The sequence below is a fragment of the Balaenoptera acutorostrata genome, chromosome 3 (assembly GCF_949987535.1).
Source record: "Balaenoptera acutorostrata chromosome 3, mBalAcu1.1, whole genome shotgun sequence".
Classification (NCBI taxonomy): Eukaryota; Metazoa; Chordata; class Mammalia; order Artiodactyla; family Balaenopteridae; genus Balaenoptera; species Balaenoptera acutorostrata.
The window spans coordinates 38,332,866-38,352,551 of record NC_080066.1 but is presented as its reverse complement, the minus strand read 5'-3'; the positions used below and the strand labels follow the sequence as shown (position 1 = coordinate 38,352,551).

The following is a 19,686-nucleotide window of genomic DNA, read 5'->3' as shown; positions in this document are numbered from 1 at the left end:
ACTTTTGGAAGATCTGCATAACTCAGCCAGTATTTTCTAAATGACCAATGAATGATGGTAAAAAGTTATGCATGGGTAAGAGACCTATTCCAGAATGGATTTGAATGTGAGGCATTTGAATGTAACAGAGTAGGAAAGGCATATTGGTGTTGTTTCAGATTTCACATTGCAATTAACCTTTGAGAAAGTATCACTTGTACATTTTGTTATTGTAAGTGAATACCATGGGTCAGGCCTTGCCCAGTCTCAGTGACCGGGAAACAGGGGTTGGGCAGTGGCCCAAGCTGGGATGCCCCCCTAAAAAAAGGCCACTGGGGCCTCAACCCAGCTCAGCCCATGCAGGTCAGGGAGCCCCTGGTGATGCACCGCACCGCCCCCCTCCCAGGCCCAGACCATGGTGCAGGTCTGGTACATGGAGGAGTCCCAAGATGACCTGAGGTGGCCCCCTGGCCTGGAGCCCAGCTGCCCAGTCCTCCTGGAGCAGCTGCACCAGCTTGGAGTCCTTTACTGGAAGCTGACAAGTATGAGAATGATCCAGAATTAGACTACTCTTGGTGGACATAGTAAACATATGCAAAGATAAATTTCCAAATTATGAAGAAAAGGTTAAGATGTTTTGCTGGGAGCATTTGTACTCGGATGTAAAATTTGCTACATCTTGGATGGCAGTGGATACTTTGATGAACGAGATAAAGAGGACTTCAGATTTTCATGGAGAAAGGAAACATGATAACTCATCCTGCAGGAGTTTATCACTGCTTCACACTGGATGAAAAGAACTATGTGACAGCTGTGTGGATGTTTGTGGGAGAAACAGTGTGGACTGCATACAACCAGTCGGCTGACCATTTCCACTCTCAAGGACAGGACGTGAAATTTTGGGCATGAACAGCAAGAGGTACTCCCTGGGGCCTAGCACACTCCTTGTAAGGATCCTAAACATGATAACTGAGCAGAAAATCATTTACTCTTTGCTTTTATATTATAGGCTTGAAGCTAGGTTATCTCCTTTGCAAGATTATTTGATCAGAATATTCTTTAATGGCGGACTTCCCTGGTGGCGCAGTGGTTAAGAATCCGCCTGCCAATGCAGGGGACACTGGTTCGAGCCCTGCTCCTGGAAGATCCCACATGCTGTGGAGCAACGAAGCCCCTGCACCACAACTACTGAGCCTGCGCTCTAGAGCCCGTGAACCACAACTACTGAGCCCACGTGCCACAACTACTGAAGCCCTCGCACCTAGAGTCCGTGCTCTGCAGCAAGAGAATCCACCGCAAGGAGAAGCCCTCGCACCGCAATGAAGAGTAGCCCCCGCTCGCCATTAGAGAAAGCCCGCACGCAGCAATGAAGACCCAATGCAGCCAAAAATAAAAATAAATAAAATTTTTAAAAAAGAAAAGCCTTATGATAAAATAAGTCATAACTATTTAAAAAAAGAATATTTTTTAATAAAAGGCGCTATAAAACTGATTTTTACATGGAAACAACTGTGGAAATGTGGACAAATCATAGTCATTTGCTCTAACTCAATCAAGATCAGTGGTTCAGACACATGTTCAATTTTAACCGGAATGAGAGTCTTATCTGCTGTGTGCTTTATCTGGACACGATTTTTAGACTTTAAACCAGGTATCAGTCAATGCCATGCCTGCCTTAGAAGAAAGTTGTAGCAGAGAAGTATATTTTGGTCTTTGTCCCTATTTTCTGGCACAGAGCTCCTAAAACCCTTGGAATTTCCTGAGCGATAGGAGTGTCCTTCTTCTATTCATAGGTAATCCTTTGTGAGCATCTCAGTTCCACTGGGACAGAAGCGCCTGTGCTCAGGACCCTTCTGGACCTCACTCTGTGTACCTCCTTGTCTGGCTGTTTATCTGTGGTCTTTATGTATCCTTTATAATAAATTCGTAAATGTAAACCAACATTTCCTGAGTTTTGTGAGCCGTTCTAGCAAATTATGGGACCCGAGGAAGGGGTCATGTAAATCCCCAATTTTTAGCCACTGAGTCAGAAGTACAATTGTCCCAGATTTGTGATAGGCATCAGTGTTGTGGGACTAAGCCCTTAATCTGTGGGATCTAACGCTATCTCCAAGTAGATAGTGTCAGAATTGAGTTAAACTGTAGGACATTCAGTCCTGCTGAATTGGTTGGTGTAGGAAAACAGACTAGAGGTGTAATAGTAGATAACATAACTAACTAGATACAGGACGCTTTTTTCTCCCAAAATTGTACCTTGGACCAAGGAGTGCAGGGAGGGGAGAGCTCTCTATTAGGGGCACATTCTCAGTTGCTTATGCCACTTGCCACTTTCCGTTCAAGCTAAAGTAAATGCCTTGGGAATTCCCTGGCAGTCCAGTGGTTAGGACTCCATGCTCTTACTGCCGAGGGCCTGAGTTTGATCCCTGGTCAGGGAACTAAGATCCCACATGCTGCGGCGCAGCCAAATAATAATAATAATAATAATAAACACCTTAATTTAAAAAAAAAAAGCCACTCGTATCTGGTCCCCTTCCTGTTACAGTGAAATCTCAGGTTCCACAGACTCCTGCTGGCTCGTCTAACCCTGTACTTGTTCTTCTCATTTCTTATTCTTTTTTTTTTTTTAATGAAATGATGTACTTATTTTTTTTTTTTTTTGGCTGCGTTGGGTCTTCGTTGCTGCATGCGGACTTTCTCTAGTTGTGGCGAGAGGGGGCTACTCATCTTTGCGGTGCGAGGGCTTATTGCAGTGGCTTCTCTTGTTGCGACATGCGGACTCTAGGCACGTGGGCTTCAGTAGTTGTGGCTCGCAGGCTCTAGAGCGCAGGCTCAACAGTTGTGGTGCATGGGCTTAGTTGCTCTGCGACATGTGAGATCTTCGCAGACCCGAGCTTGAACCCATGTCCCCTGCGTTGGCAGGCGGATTCTCAACCATTGCGCCACCAGGGAAGTCCTCATCTCTTATTCTTTTAAAATTCATGCTTAACTCCTGTGGGAGAGAATAGCTGTAAACAGCTTTAATTAAATTGTACTTATAAAAAACTATTTTCTTCTACTCCACTTTATGCTTTTGGTATTGTTGATCTTTAAAAATTAAATGGTCTTTGATAATGGGGGGAAAAAGAGAATAGTCCTAACATCTGAAAAAGCTATTAAAATATTCCTCATTTTTCTTTTTCGAACTACACATCAGTGTGAGGCTGGATTTTCTTCATATACCTCAACCAAAACAATATAGAGCAGCAGACTAAATGCTGAAGTGGATGTGAGAATCCAGCTACTTCTGGTAAGTCAGATATGAAGAGAGTTGCAAAAATGTAAACAAAGCAACTCTTCTCATTAACTCTTTTATTTTGGAAAATGTAGTTATTTTTAAATTAATATATAAGCATGTTTCAAATTTTCTGTCTTAACTTTTAATTCGGTAAATAGGGTTTTGTATAACCTATATAAACAAGAGCTCTTTGGAGTCCTCAGCAACTTCTCAGAGTGTAAAGAGGTCCTAAAGCCAAAAAGTTGGAGAATTATCCTAGAGGAAAGCGCTAGGAGCTCAACAAAAATGGGGGCCACATTATCCCACACAAGAAATCTAACATTTATACAATAATGCTATATAATGTATAGTCTGTATTAAATTGTCCCAATATGTCCCAATAATTCCTTTAAATCTGGGAAGGGGGGATTTCCCTGGTGGCACAGTGGTTAAGAATCCGCCTGCTAATGCAGGGGACATGGGTTCGAGCCCTGGTCCGGGAAGATCTCACATGCTGTGGGGCAACTAAGCCCATGCGGCATAACTACTGAGCCTGCGCTCTAGAGCCCACGAGCCACAACTACTGAGCCCACGTGCCACAACTACTGAAGCCCGTGTGCCCTAGAGCCCATGCTTCACAACAAGAAGCCACTGCAATAAGAAGCCCGGGCTTTCTCTAGTTGTGGGAGGCTCGCTGCAACTAGAGGAAGCCCGCGCACAGCAACGAAGACCCAATGCAGCCAAAAATAAATAAAATTAAAAAAAAAAAAAAGAAAGCCAGGAATTAAAAAAAAAAAAATTAGGGGAAGGGGGTCCGGGATCTAGAATCAAGGCTCAGGCATAGCATTTGGTTGTCATGTCTCATTAGCTTTCTTTTTTTTTTTTTTTCAATATTTATTTATTTATTTTTTATTTGGCTGCATCAGGTCTTTGTTGCAGCATGCAGGATCTTCGTTGCGGCATGTAGAATCTTTCATTGTGGCGCACGGGCTCAATAGTTGCCACACGGGCTTAGTTGCCCTGCACCATATAGGATCTTAGTTCCCCGACCAGGGATCGAACCTGCGTTCCCTGCATTGGAAGGCAGATTCTTAACCACTGGACCACCAGGGAAGTCCCCCCTTTGTTAGTTTTCTACTGGATCAATGCAGACTTCTTTACTCTCCCTTACCCCCTTCACTGGTTTAGAAATTATACATTCTATTTCTGCTCGTTTAGAAATTAAATTCTTAACTTGACTATACAGAGTTTAAAATTCATCATTGTCTTTATCGTTCTTAGAAATATGAGAAACTTAGATGACTTCTGTCCAATTTCTCCTCTCCTATCTTCCATGTTATTATTCCATCATACTTTAGTTCTACTAGGTCTTCTGAGCCCCCTCATTTTTTTTCAGATAGATTTATCAACATGTTTTCCTGTTTCCTAGCTGAGCAACGTGTCTTACTTTCCACTCCTATGTGCTGAATTCAATTTCCTGATAACTGAAGGGCATCATTGAATAGGTCTTTCAACAAAGATCTGTGAGTAATTAACTTTCCCTGTCTCAAATTGTTCAATTTTATCCTCATTTTGTAAGCTTTTTACTGAAGTATAATATATACATACGCATATACAGAAAGTACATAAATTATTAGTGTACAACTTATTTTCATATAAATTTATTTATTATTTATTTATTTTTGGCTGTGTTGGGTCTTCGTTGCTGCACGCGGGCTTCCTCTTAACTGTGGCGAGCGGGGGCTGCTCTTCATTGCAGTGCGCGGGCTTCTCACTGCGGTGGCTTCTCTTGTTGTGGAGCACGGGCTCTAGGCAGGCGGGCTTCAGTAGTTGTGGCTCGTGGGCTCTAGCCCCTAGTGTACAACTTATGAATGTTGACCATATCACTACCCAGATCAGGAAATGTAACATCACCAGGACCCCCAAAACCCTCCTTAAACCACCTCCTAGGCACTATGTTTCCCAACTTCCCTTTGCTATCTTAACTTCTACTAAAATAGACTGATTTGCCTATTTTTGTTTTCCTGTAAATGAAATCATATAGTATGTACTCTGTCGTGTCTTACTTCTTCTCAACATTGCATTTCTAAAATTCATCCAGGGACTTCCCTGGTGGTGCAGTGGCTAAGAATCCGCCTGCCAATGCAGGGGACATGGGTTCGAGCCCTGGTCCAGGAAGATCCCACATGCTGCGGAGCAGCTAAGCCCATGCGCCACCAATACTGAGCCTACGCTCTAGAGCCTGAGAGCCACAACTACTGAGCCTGTGTGCCACAATTACTGAAGCCTGCACGCCTAGAGCCTGTGCTTCCCAGCAAAGAGAAGCCACCTCAATGAGAAGCCCGTGCACCACAACGGAGAGTAGCCCCCGCTCACTGCAGCTAGAGAAAGGCCATGTGCAGCAACGAAGACCCAATGCAGCCAAAAATAAATAAATAAAATAAATATATTTTTTAAAAATAAAATTTGCAAAAATAAAAATAAAAATAAAATTAATCCAGGGACTTACCTGGTGGTCCAGTGGTTAAGAATCCTCCTTCCAATGCAGGGGACGTGGGTTCAATCACTGATCAGGGAACTAAGATCCCACATGCTGCGGGGCAACTAAGCCCGCGCACTCTAGAGCCTGCGCACCACAACTAGAGAGCCCGAGTGCCGCAACTACTGAGCCCACGCACTCTGGAGCCCATGCACCACAACTAGAGAGAAGCCCGTGCGCTGCAAAAAAGATCCTGCGTGCTGCAACTAAGACCCGATGCAGCCAAATAAATAAATTAGTTAACTAAAAATAAACATACATATTTTTTTAATAAAAAAAAAATCTATGTTTTTGCATGTAGCTGTAATTTATTAATTCTTCTGCCATATAAAACTGTTATGAATATGCCACAATTTATGTATTCATTCTACTATTGATGGACATTTGGGTTGTTTCCAGTTTGGGGTTATTATTAACGATGCTTCTGTGAAGGTTCTGACACTTGTCTATTGCTGCACATATGTATGAAATTCTGTTGGATGATACTTAGGAGTGAATTACTGGGTCATAGGCTACATACTTAAGCATTCGGCTTTAACAGACACTGGCAAACAATTTTCTGAGTGTCTGTATTCTTCCAGCAATGTATGAGAGCTTCAGTTTCTCTACATCTTTGCTAACAGTTGGCATTGTCATTCTTTTCAGTTTTAGTCATTCTTGTGGGTGTATAGTGGTTCTCATGGTGGTTTTAAATTGCCTTTCCCGTGGTCTCTGGGGCGCAATTGGTCAGTGCATTAAACTGATAAATAGCATTTCCCTGGAGACTAAAGAAATTGAGCTCCTTTTCGTATACTTATTGCCCATTTTAATATTCTCTTTTCTGAAGTTCCTGCTTCAAGTTTTTTGCTTATTTTTTCCATTGGATTGTCTGCCAGTTTGTGATTTGTAGGAGTTCAATATACATTTGGATATGAGTCCCCTTTTTGGATATATGTATCTCAAAAGTTTTTTTTTTTTTTCCCACTCAGTGGCTTGCCTTCTCATTCATTTAAAATGTATTTTGATGCACAGAAATTCTTAATTTTAATGTAGTCCAACTTATTGACCTTTTATGTTTATGTCTTATTTCCTGTTTGATAAATCTTTTCTTAACCCTACAGTATCTTCTGGAAGTTTTATTGTTTTATCTTTCACTTTTTTAAAAAGACTTATTTATTTATTTGGTTGCACTGGGTCTTAGTTGCGGCAGATGGGCTCCTTAGTTGTGGCATTTGAACTCATAATTGTGGCATGCATGTGGGATCTAGTTCCCTGACCAGGGAGTGAACCCGGGCCCCCTGCATTGGGAGCCCCCTACCTTTCACTTTGATATCTATAATTCTCCTGAAATTGATTTAAAATTTTTTTTTTTTTTACTTTTGGCTGTGTTGGGTCTTCGTTGCTGCGTGCGGGCTTTCTCTAGTTGTAGTGAGCGGGGGCTACTCTTTGTTGCAGTGTGCAGGCTTCTCATTGCGGTGGCTTCTCTTGTTGCAGAGCACAGGCTCTAGGGCGCATGGCTTCAGTAGTTGTGGCTTGCGGGCTCAGTAGTTGTGGCACACAGGCTTAGTTGCTCCATGGCATGTGGATCTTCCCAGACCAGGGATCAAACCCGTGTCCCCTGCATTGGCAGGTGGATTCCCAACCACTGCACCACCAGGGAAGTACTGAAATTGATTTTTGATGCACCCTATTTAAGATATGTTAAAATGTGAACTAGTATGTATCCAAGAATTGATAAAATTCAGTTATTTTTTAACCTCCATTTTTAATTTAATACGTAACAGGCATTTTTCTCTACCATTAAATGTTCTTCTACAAGACTTTTTTAAATAGCTGCCTAATAGTTGTCTAAAAAGAGACAGCAGGAACTTCCCTGGTGGTCCAGTGGGTAAGACTCCGAGCTCCCAGTGCAGGGGGCCGGGATTCGATCCCTGGTCGGGGAACTAGATCCCGCATGCATGCTGCAACTAAGAGTTCCCATGCTGCAACTAAGAAGCACGCGTGCCTCAACTAAGACCCAGCGCAGCCAAAATAAATGAAGAAAAAAAAGAAAAAGGAGACAACAGGCCCCAAATGGATTTGAAACCGTGCAACTCAGACTGGGACTTAAAGCCACCGTCTTTTAATTGAGATCACACACCTGGTCTCAGGACTTAATGAAGCTCAGTTTCTTGATGTCTTATGGCAGAAGGAATTCAGCGAGAGACAAAGTGATACATAAGAAGTGGATTTATTTAGGGAGAAACACACTCCACAGACAGAGTGTGGGCCATCTCAGAAGGTGAGAGGCCCCAAAATATGGCGTGGGTAATTTCATAGGCTAATGAGTGGGAGGATTATTCCAACTATTTCAGGGGGCTGGGGGAAAGGGTGGGGATTTCCAGGAATTGGGCCACCGCCCACTTTTTGGCCTTTTATGGTTAGCTCTGACCTGTCGTGGTGGTGGGTGTGTTATTTAGCTAATGTATTACAGTGAGCATATAATGAGGCTCAAGGTCTACTGGAAGTCAAATCTTCTGCTGTCTTGGATCTAGTTAGTTCTAACCAGTTTTCATCATGTCTTTGGCTATGTCATTCTTTTAAAGGTTGTGCCCTGTCCCCTTGTCTTCTGTTTTAGATTCACTTGTGCTAAACCCCACATCAGCAAATCAAGACTTAATACCTAACCTATAACACAACATTGTAAATCAACTGTACTTTAAATAAATAAATAAATATTGGCAGTTTCAGCCTCTCCCAGGAATGTGATCTTTAGTCAGTCAATGTGGAGCTACCTGGTCAGCACTAGTGAGGTAATCTGCCTGAAGGACCTGAAACAGGAGGGAAGGAGGCAGGGCACAAGGTTTGAAAGAATGACACAGGCTGAGGACATGACATAAACTGATTAGAACCAAATGGATCCAAGATGGCGGATAAGTTGACTTTTTCCACTAGACCTTTTTTTTTTAATTTATTAATTAATTAATTTTTGGCTGTGTTGGGTCTTTGTTGATGCATGAGGGCTTTCTCTAGTTGGGGTGGGCAGGGGCTACCCTTCGTTGTGGTGCGCAGTCTTCTCACTGTGGTGGCTTCTCTTATTGAGGAACACAGGCTCTTGGCGTGCGGGCTTCAATAGTTGTGGCACATGGGCTCAGTAGTTGTGGCTCACGGGCTCTAGAGCGCAGCCTCAGTAGCTGTGGCGCACAGGCTTAGTTGCTCTGCGACATGTGGGATCTTCCCGTACCAGGGCTCAAACCCATGTCCCCTGCTTTGGCAGGTGGATTCTTAACCACTGTACCACCAGGCAAGTCCCTCCACTAGAACTTGAGCTTCTGTATCAGCAAGCTCCCATCAGCAAGCTAAATGACACACCCACAGGTGCCATGACAGTTCCAAGACCAACGATAAGGATCAAAAAGTGGGCAGTGGCCCAATTCCTGGAAATCCTGGCCCTTTCCTAAAATAGCTGGAATACTCCTCCCACTCATTAGCTTATGAAATTACCCACTCCAATAAAAACTGACAACCCTCATACCCTGGTGCCTTTCTCACCTTCTGAGATGGCCCACACTCTGTCTGTGAAGTGTGTTTCTCTCTAAATAAATCCACTCCTTACTGATCACTTTGTCTCTCACTGAATTCTTTCTGTGATGAGACATCAAGAAACTGAGCTTCATTAAGTCCTGAAACCAGGTGTGTGATCTCAGTTGGAAGACTGTGGGTTTTGGCTGCGTTTGAGTCCCAGCCGTTTGGGTTCAAGTTTCAATCAGGGTTTTGGCCGGGTTCAAGTCCCAGCCTGAGGTGCATGGTTTCAGCCCCAGTCTTCCCCGAAAGGAAGGTGACCTTGCCTGAAACAATCCACTGTTAGCTAGAATAACTTCCTTGCCCCGCCTCCTTCTGCCTGTAAAAGTCTTCCCTTTGTACAGCTCCTCGGAGCTAGCTCCGTTGTTGGCCAGATGGGAGGCTGCCCAAGTCACGAATCGTTGAATAAAGACAAATCTTCAAATTTACTCAGTTGAATTTTGTTTTTAACATACTCATCATATGCCTCTCCCTGGAGCAGGGGCTCTGGAATCAGACAGGCCCGGTTAATATCTTGTCTTCATCTCTTACAAGCTGTGTAACTACAAGTTATTTAAAGACTCTGAGCTTTAGCTTTCATGGGAGGTGCCTAGGTTTTGAACTGAGTTGGTTTCATAGTTGAAACTCAATTCCTAATTAATAATTGATTTAGAAGCACTATATCAACTGAAACAGTGGATCAATTAACTCTAGAACAGTCTTATTTATTCATTAAAGTCTCCTAAAGACCTGGGATAGGCCACATCCTGTGAGTCCACAGTTTTATTGGATGTGACTAAGAAAAATAAAATGACATCAACATGGATGCCCTTTGGTAGTTGAAAACTGAAGTCAGGGTTGGTGCCATGAAGAAGTGGCAATTGAACCACTTAATCACATTTCTTTATCAGATTATCCTTTTTTTTTTTTTTAATTTTTATTTATTTATTTATTTAGTTTGGCTGTGTTGGGTCTTCGTTTCTGTGCGAGAGCTTTCTCTAGTTGCGGCAAGTGGGGGCCACTCTTCATCGCGGTGCACGGGCCTCTCATTATCGCGGCCTCTCTTGTTGCGGAGCGCAGGCTCAGTAGTTGTGGCGCACGGGCCTAGTTGCTCCGCGGCATGTGGGATCCTCCCAGACCAGGGCTCGAACCTGTGTCCCCTGCACCGGCAGGCAGACTCCCAACCACTGCGCCACCAGGGAAGCCCCAGATTATTCTTTATTTGTAGTGGTTATGAGAGGATTCCGCCTTGTTTTTCCTGGTTGCCTTGGGAGAGAGTTGCTTACTTTCTCTGTGGCTCACTTTATCATCTGTAATTAGTAGAGTAAAAGTTTAATACCAACCTCATGGTGATGTTGTGAGGGTGAGCTGAGGGAGGATGAGACAAGTTTTAAGTGATCAGTAATGGCCACCGTTATTCACACCCTTGGTGGGGTATAGACCAGTGAGATTTGGGAGCTCTGTCCAAAACTAGAGTGGGGAAACTCAAAAGGCTAGAGTGGGACTCGGGCCCTGTTTATGTGGAGCAGATGGAGACTGCCGAAACTCATAAGAAGTGGCTAGGGACTTCCCTGGTGGCGAAGTGGTTGAGAATCCGCCTGCCAATGCAGGGGACACGAGTTCGATCCCTGGTTCCCGAGGATCCCACATGCCGCGGAGCAGCTGAGCCCGTGCACCACAACTACTGAGCCCACGTGCCACAACTACTGAAGCCCACGTGCTGCAACTACTGAAGCCCACGCGCTGCAACTACTGAAGCCCACGCACTCTAGGGCCCGTGTGCCAGGACTACTGAGCCCGCGTGCCTAGAGCCCGTGCTCCGCAACAAGAGAAGCCACTGCAGTGAGAAGCACGTGCACTGCAACGGAGAGTAGCCCCCACTCTCCTCAACTAGAGAGAAGACCAAACGCAGCCAAAAAAAAAAGAAGTGGCTAAAGACAAAATTTCAGTGGGAGTTCCCTGGTGGCCTAGTGGTTAGGATTCCAAGCTTTCACTGCCGTGGCCCGGCTTCAATCCCTGGTCTGGGAACTGGGATCCCACAAGCCACGTGGCCAAAAAATAAAAAAAATTTCAGACATCAGTTTATGCAGGGAGGTGCTGGTAAATGTTTTTAACAACCAGGGTGTGTGTGTGTGTGTGTGTGTGTGTGTGTTGATTTGTAGCACTTCTGTGGTGTAGATACTTCCACCATGGCCAATGTCTAACTACCAACATAATATCACTGAACACAGTTGCATAGTATTTCCATTTTATAGTATTTTTACCAGGTAGATACAATAACTGTAAATATCCTCAAGAGAACAAATACTACAGTAAAAAGGAAGTGATGAGTTTTGAGTCTTTTAATATGTTTTATTTAATTGTAAGTTTACATAACTTAATTTTTAATAGTGGCTATGTTTAATAACTGGCTGACAAAATTCCTGAAAGTTTAACGATTGGTTCTCATGAGCCTGTATAAGCTGGCTGCAGCCACCGCTGAATTAGCCCATGGGTCCTCATTTGGATCCTGTATCTTGGACAAATAGCATTCGTGTTTAAGTTCAGGACCTGGCAACTGGACAAGTGCTAAGGGCAGGTTCAACGTACTTCTTAAGGACCAGTACTCGTTCCCCTGGTAACAGTGTCCTTTCCCCCAGGACACAGCCCAAAAGGTGACCTTTTACTTCCCTGGCTCTAAACTGTTTATCATTCTGACCCACCAGCACCTCCCCCAACTTCAGGGCAGACTGTCTCAGGAATGCCTGGGACATGCACGTAGGGCATCGTGGCCGGCCACCTGCTGAACCCACGTCAGGTGCTTACAAGGTCAGCCAGATGGCCAGAAGGAGAGCAGAAGGCCTGAGAAGGAGCTGCCGGCTCCTGGGCTCTCAGCCCTATGGCATCTGCGTTGTTGGGCTAGGAATGCCCTTGGCAAATATACCCCATCGGTCCACTGCCCTCCTATGTTTCAAAACCTGGATCCAAACTACCATTTCTCAGTTTAACCTCACTTCTCTCCATTGCTTCTCTACCCCTGCAAATAACAGAGTCATAATGTTGACAAGTACGGGCACTGGGTGCTTGTTCTAGAATTATCCCACTTAAGCCTCATAACAACCCTATGAAGTAGGTGCTATTCTTATCCCAGTTCTGTGAATGAGAAATCCAAGACTTGGGGTGGTGTGCTCATTTGCCCACAGTCACAGGGGAAGGACCTGGTGTTTTTCCTTTCTCCCTCAACTATCTTCCTTCACGTGGTAGCCTCAGTTCATACATGCTTATTTTGCATTCTTCAACATGTTGCTTCCTCCTAAATGTTCTCAGCCTAGAGATGGTGGTGGAAGCCATGGGTCTGAAAAGATTGCTCAAAGAGAGAGTGTGCTGTGAGGATGGAGAAGAGGAGGGAGCGGAGATGAGACCCTGACGGGCACCTACACCTGAGGGCCCCTGAGTAAGAGGAGACGCAGAAGGGCTGTCACAGAAAATGTGAGATAGCCAGGGGATGGACCGCAGTGGGGAAGTTACAGAGTGGATGAGGAAAGGAGCACCGAGACATGTCCCCTGGATTTAGCCGTCCAGAGACATCAATGACCTTGGCAGGGGCCGTTCCTCCATTGCTCTGCTGGATGGTGAGGAGGCTGCAGCAGGGAAAGCAGGAACTCAGCAGATGAGTTGAGGAAAGGCTGGGAGCTAGTAAAATGGGTCAGCCAGTGTAGACCTCTCTTTCAAGATGAAGGAAGCAGCCTGCGTGCTGCGTTGACCTGGCGCCTAGGCTTCCACGCTGGGATACCGGGCTGGGGTTCCCTGGCGGGATAGTGCCACGGTGCCAGGTGACGGCCTGGAAGACGAGCTGGTTTCTAAAGGCACCCGCGATCTTTGCCCTTGCTTCTCAGATTGTTCGTTTCTAAGAAGACAAGTTTTCAATTTAAAAAGAAATGCACTTAACTAAGAATTCTTTGATGAAATGTGCTCCGTCTGTGCCTTTGTGAACCCTTGATTATTTGCAGACCTCTGATTATTTCGTAGAGAATGATTTGCTCTGAGTCACAGGTGGAAGTGTTGTATTTTGCAAAAAGTGCTGAAATAACAGGAATTCGCTCAGAGATAATTTCTGTGCCACAAGAAATAAAAGCATTGCAGCTGTGGAATGAGATAGAAACGCGCCATCCTGGATTGGCTGACGTCAGAAATCAGGTGATATTTGCTGTTCGTCACGAATATGTCGAGTTTGGAGATCAGCTCCTCCTGCTTCAATCAGGAGATGAAATTGTCATTATCCCCCCATTAGTGGAGGATAGTGCTTTTGAGCCACCTGGGAAAGGTACAGATGAAGTTGAAGAGAAATCTAAAGATATAATAAAATTCACATCTGAGAAACTTTCAGTAGATGAAGTCTCACAGCTGGTGATTTCTCCACTCTGTGGTGCAATATCCCTATTTGTAGGAACTACAAGGAATAACTTCGAAGGGAAGAAAGTCATTAGCTTAGAGCATGAAGCATATCTACCAATGGCAGAAAATGAAGTCAGAAAAATTTGTAGTGTCATTAGGCAGAAATGGCCAAACACATAGCAGTGTTCCATCGACTTGGCTTAGTTCCAGCGTCAGAAGCAAGCATTATCATTGCTGTGTCCTCAGCCCATAGGGCTGCATCCCTCGAAGCTGTGATAACTTTAAAAGCCAAGGTGCCGGGCTTCCCTGGTGGCTCAGTGGTTGGGAGTCTGCCTGCTAATGCAGGGGGCGCGGGTTCGAGCCCTGGTCTGGGAAGATCCCACATGCCGCAGAGCGGCTGGGCCCGTGGGCCACAATTGCTGAGCCTGCGCGTCTGGAGCTGTGCTCCGCAGCGGGAGGGGCCGCGATGGTGAGAGGCCCGCGCACCGTGATGAGGAGTGGCCCCCGCTTGCCACAACTAGAGAAGGCCCTAGCACAGAAACGAAGACCCAACATAGCAATCAATCAATCAATCAATTAATCAATAAAAAAATAAATCTTTAAAAAAAAAAAAAAAAAAAAAGCCAAGGTGCCCATATGGAAAAAGGAAATGTATGAAGAATCATCATCATCTTGGAAAAGAAACAAAGAATGCTTTTGGGCAACCGATGATTAAACCACTTAGGTTTTTAGAGTCCTAAAATTTAAACTTGGTAAATTCTTATCTTTGATCATGTTTTGATTTTTCTTCTCCAGAAGATAGTTTATGAAACATAATCTCTTATGTTACACCAGTGGAACAAAAGAGAGAAAAAAAAGCAAAATAAATGAGTGTTTAGGATGAGGGCTTACACGGGAACTAGAGATAGAGGAAAGAAAGGCTTTAGGGAAAAAATGGAAGAATAATTTAAATGTAAGGAAAGATGCCTGTGGTAGACATACTATTCTATGACTAAGTTCTAACTAACTTGTCTCGCACTGAGGTGTGGCCCCTCCTCAGTGACTGTCTCAGAGGCTGCCCCCAACCCCCTACCCCTATGCCCAGTGATATCATTGTTGTCAGGGATGCGTTTTGGGAACGTAGGCAGAACTGGAAGGTAAAAAAAGTCCTTATCGGATACTCTTGGTATGATATATTTTTAGAATTTATATATTTTTAAAATAAGCTAAATAAACATGATTTTAAAAGTTTAAAAGCAATATTTTCCTGTTTTTAAAAATTCAGTGATAATACCTAAGATATTTCATCATATGAAGCTTTCTAGTATTTCAGAATCAATAATCTTGCCATAATACTTATTATATTTTATTAGTTATTAGTATTGTATCAATATATAAATTAGCATAAAATTGTTGTAAAACAAGGCAAACTAGCAACAAGGGTGCTTTGTGTTATAATGTTATAAAATTTTACCCACAACCAACTAAAAAGGAAAATTATATGATTATTTGGTAAAATATTTTCAGATAGTTTTCTTTTAGGCTTAAGGAACATTATCATTAATAAAGTTATGTTTTCTGCCAAAAAAAAGAAGGAAGCAGAAAAAAAGAATAAAAAATACAAAAAAAAGGAAAAAATTTAAAAATTTTAAAAAAAATTTAAAAAAGAAGAAAAGAAAAGAAGAAGGAAGCAGAAGGGAGAGCCAAGGTGGAAGGAGGCCTTTGAGAATTTGGATTTTAGATTGGTTGTTTGGTCGGTTGGTAAGCTGGGACTACCTTTGGCAAATTTATTTATTTATTTATTTGGCCGCGCTGCGAGGCTTGCGGGATTTTAGTTCCCTGACCAGAGATTGAAACCAAGCCCCTCAGCAGTGAGAGTGAGGAGTCCTAACCACTGGACCGCTAGGGAATTCCCAATCTTTGACAAAAAAAAAAAAAAAAATTTTTTTTTTTGGCCACGCAGCATGCGGGATCTTAGTTCCCCAACCAGGGATCAAACACTGCGGTCCCTGCGTTGGAAGCGTGGAGTCTTAACAACTGGACCACCAGGGAAGTCCCTTTGGCAAATTTCAATGCTGAGGTGAGGCTGAATATGCTAGTGAGAGAGGAGGGTAAAGGCGAGAGGTGGCTGAGACCACAGACCCTGAGGGGTCCAAGCCCCAGACGGCAGACAGGAGAACCTCCATCTTCTTTCCTGGGGAGGAGGGAGCCGTGATGGTTGCTGCCTGGTGGCCTCTTTTTCCTCTGACGAGTGGGAGGCAGAGAGTGAGGGGGATGAATAGTCTGGAGCACTAAGGAGGGTGGTGGAATTTATGACAGCCAGTTTGGGAGAATTGTAGAAGGAGGTTGGCAAGAGATGAGCTGAAGTAGGAAGTAACACATGTGCAGAGGGACAGTCCCCACAGGAGTCCTCGCCCAGCACCACAGACAGGCTTCTTTGTGAATGCTGGTGTGTCTGTAGCCCTTAAGCTCATTAAGTTCATTCACCATCAACTTTCTTACTGCTTTTGCCACCAGGAGGGGACAGTCTCTCCCGATACTAAGGACAGCTCACTGTGACTCCCAGTAAGAACCGCATGAGGGTGTTTCTGGATTTCTTTCCACCACATAAGTTTACAAGGAGAAGCCAGTTGTCTGTAACCTGGAAAAGGGCTCTCACCAGACATGGAATCAGCCAGCGCCTTGTTCTTGGACTCCCAGCCTCCAGAATTGTAAGAAGTAAACGTTATCTGTTTCAGCCGCCAGTCTGGGGTAATTTGTTACAGCAGCCTGAGCTGACTGGGACAACATGCATAGTAACCCCATGCGCAGAATGAAGAAGTGAGTCGTTTTGCCCAGAACAGAGCAGGACTTCCAGCTCCAGATCAGTGAATTTTCCACTGTGTCACGGGAGGTACTGCAAGGTGCCGTGTTCTCCCAAAGTCTCCCCTCACTTAATTAAACAGAAAATATGTCCTTGGAACTGGCCTCCCTGGACTCAGCATAGATACAGGAATTCATCAGAAGCATTAGCCCTTTTCCTTTGAACCAGATTTACCTCTTCAGTCATTTAAACCTGAGTTTCATTAGGAGGTAATTAGGTTTCCTCTCTGATCGGTTGGTGGTGGTTACACAGAAGGCCCTCCTGGAAAAGTTCTGTGATCAATTAGCCAGGTCTGCCAGGGGCAAGGCAGCGGGAGAGTTAAGACCTGTGCACTAAATATATGCCCAAGCTGGTAAGAAGTGGAATGAGTGATAGACATTAGGATTAGCTTTGCAAAAAAGCTCAGAAAGGAAAGAGATAAAAGATTTTACGGAAGTCTAGGTTTTTCTGTCTCCTGGGTGAATAGTTGAGGGTGGTATGCTTGCCGATTGAGAAAGTTTATGTCTATTTGGGGGAGTCAAGGCAGGGGTGTCCAGAAGGGAGAAGCACAAACAGCAGCTCTTGGAGTTTGGACACCCCCATCCCCTCCCCCATACCACTCCTACCCCGCCCCCCACCCCAACCTTGAACTCAGGGTACAATGAGCAGGGCAGTTACCAAGATTCCTGGGCAAAGTTTCCTCTTGGCACCCAGACCTGAAGAGATCAGGGAGGCCAAGGGTGTGTTGAAATAGCCTGGCAGGACGAATGCTGAGTTTGTCTTCCTGCCAGTGGCAGGCACAAGATGTACCAAATACAGCCTGGTCCTTTGCTCTAGATACAAATGAATCTAGATTTTTTGGGGCCTGAAGCTTACACGGTTGGGTTGGCTGGGCAGGGGATTCTTTTTAAGAAAATAATACAAGATTAGGTAGACCCTTGGAAGGGACCTATGTGAGTGAGGGATCCTGAAGCTTAAGCTTCAGAAAGGGATATGTGTGGAGAAGAAAATAAAATAGTATGAGGAGATAAAGCGTAAGGAAGGGGAGGCTACTCTGGATTGGAGTAGTCAGGAGAGGTTGACTTCTGAGCCACAAACCAGATGACAAGGATCTGTGCGAAGAGCATTCTGAGCAGAAGGAACAGCAAGTGCAAAGGCCCTGAGGCTGAAACGGTCTTGGAATGCTGGGACCAGGAGAAGATCAGTGTGCCTGGCATATGGTGAGCTAGGGGAGAGGGATGGGTGGTGAGTTCAGAGGAACAGGCAGGGACTGCTTCACATTGGGCCTTGAAGGCCTGGTAAGGACACTATTATTCCAGGATTGGTGGGAGGCCATTGAAAGCTTCTTTTCTTTCTTCAATATTTATTTATTTGGCTGTGCCAGGTCTTAGTTGTGGCATGCAGGATCTTCGTCGCAGCATGCGGAATCTAGTTCCCTGACCAGGGATCGAACCCGGGCCCCCTGCATTGGGAGCTCGGAGTCTTAACCACTGGACCACCAGGGAAGTCCCTATTGAAAGCTTTTAAGTGAGGCTAAATATAAAAAGAGCATTATGGTGGTGTGTGGATAATGGCTTGCAGAAAATCCTAAAAGAGGGTAGCCAGTGGAAGGTGGAGGTGTGTCAGCAGGACCTGGTCCTTCCAGGTCTGACAGGGGGACAGCCACTGGGACAGAGGGGTGGCTCCTCCCGTTTCCTCTGAGGCTCCCTCTGATGAGCCTCTCCCAATTACTGTCCTCACATTCACCCCACAGAGCAGTTTGGGAACAAAAGGGCTGCCCTGTATCTGCACTGCTGGACTTCATTGTCTGAACAGCTTCTGAAGCCCTGGGTCGAACCCATGGGATAGAGACAACCTCAAGGTACCCTTAGCAACCTCCAGGGACTTCAGGAGTGAGCACCCTTGTTTCCAGAACATCTGACAGCCACGTTTGGGCTGGAAGGGAAGGACACCCTCTGAGCACCCTGCTGCGGTCTGGCTGGGACTGCGGTGGCCATATGCCCTCTCCTCCGCCTCCAGAAGGCTGATCTCCGTGGGAACCTCTGAGGTGCTCCAACCGTAGAAACATGCCACACAGGGGAAGAGGAAGAAGGAATTGTATCGCTGCAGGTGGCTAATGAATAGGTCTGCCCTGGGGCCAGGAGGGAAGGAAATGTGGAGTGGGAAGAGAATCTCCAAGCCAGGGAAGGAGGGGGGCGGTGGGGGCCTGTGGAGCTGAGCATCAGTGAATATGGCGTGTACCTGGGAAGCCCTGGCCTCTCGCAGGTTCCTCTCCTCCCCCACTGAATCTGCAGGGACTAAGGGCCTCCCTGGACAAGGCCAGGACAACATCTTTGCATGCCCTGGAATCTAAGACAAGAAACCGGGGACTTCCCTGGCGGTCCAGTGGTTAAGACTCCGCACTTCCACTGCAGGGGGGCACGGGTTCAATCCCTGATCAGGGAACTAGGATCACGGATGCCCAGCGGCACAGCCAAAAATAAATAAATAAAATATTTTTAAAAAATATTATCTTAAAAAAAAAAAAAGACAAGAAAACAATCAATATGGTAGCCCAACTGTTTGGGACTTGGGAATGGGAAGACCCAGGAGGTGAAGAGCTGGTCTCCCGGTGGAGTCTGCTGCTGGAGTGGATTTGGGTTTGGGCACCGAGTTTGAGATATCCAAACAAAGGGCTTGGGGCCAGGTCAGAGTGATTCTTAGGGGGCCAAGAGGAAAGTGTTTGCCCACAGTTCAAGTAATGAGAGGAGATACAGAGACAGAGAGAGGGAGAGAGGGAGTTAAACTGTAAAAGAGGAGGTAGAAAAACAGCTTGATAAACTTGAGAAAATGGTTAATTGGTTATGGGATCCCAGCGGGCCTCTCTAAAAGGGAACAATAGTTGGGGTGTTGCTGGGGATTCCCAGAAAAAACCAACCAACCAACCATCAAACAAAGAAACAATGGAAATAAAGATGCAGACGTAGAGAATGGACTTGAGGACACGGGGAGGGGGAAGGGTAGGTAAGCTGGGACGAAGTGAGAGAGTGGCATGGACTTATATACACTACCAAATGTAAAATAGATAGCTAGTGGGAAGCAGCCGCATAGCACAGGGAGATCAGCTCGGTGCTTTGTGACCACCTAGAGGGGTGGGATAGGGAAGGTGGGAGGGAGACGCAAGAGGGAGGGGATATGGGGATATATGTATATGTATAGCTG

The 19,686-nt window shown here is 45.1% G+C and overlaps 2 pseudogenes; both read left to right on the top strand.

Moving 5' to 3' along the window:
• The first annotated feature begins 241 nt into the window (after positions 1-241).
• Positions 242-19,686, top strand: part of LOC103003281 (acireductone dioxygenase-like) — a 31,368-nt pseudogene continuing 11,923 nt past the window's right edge.
• LOC103002989 (molybdopterin synthase catalytic subunit-like) lies at positions 13,326-14,388 on the top strand (annotated as a pseudogene).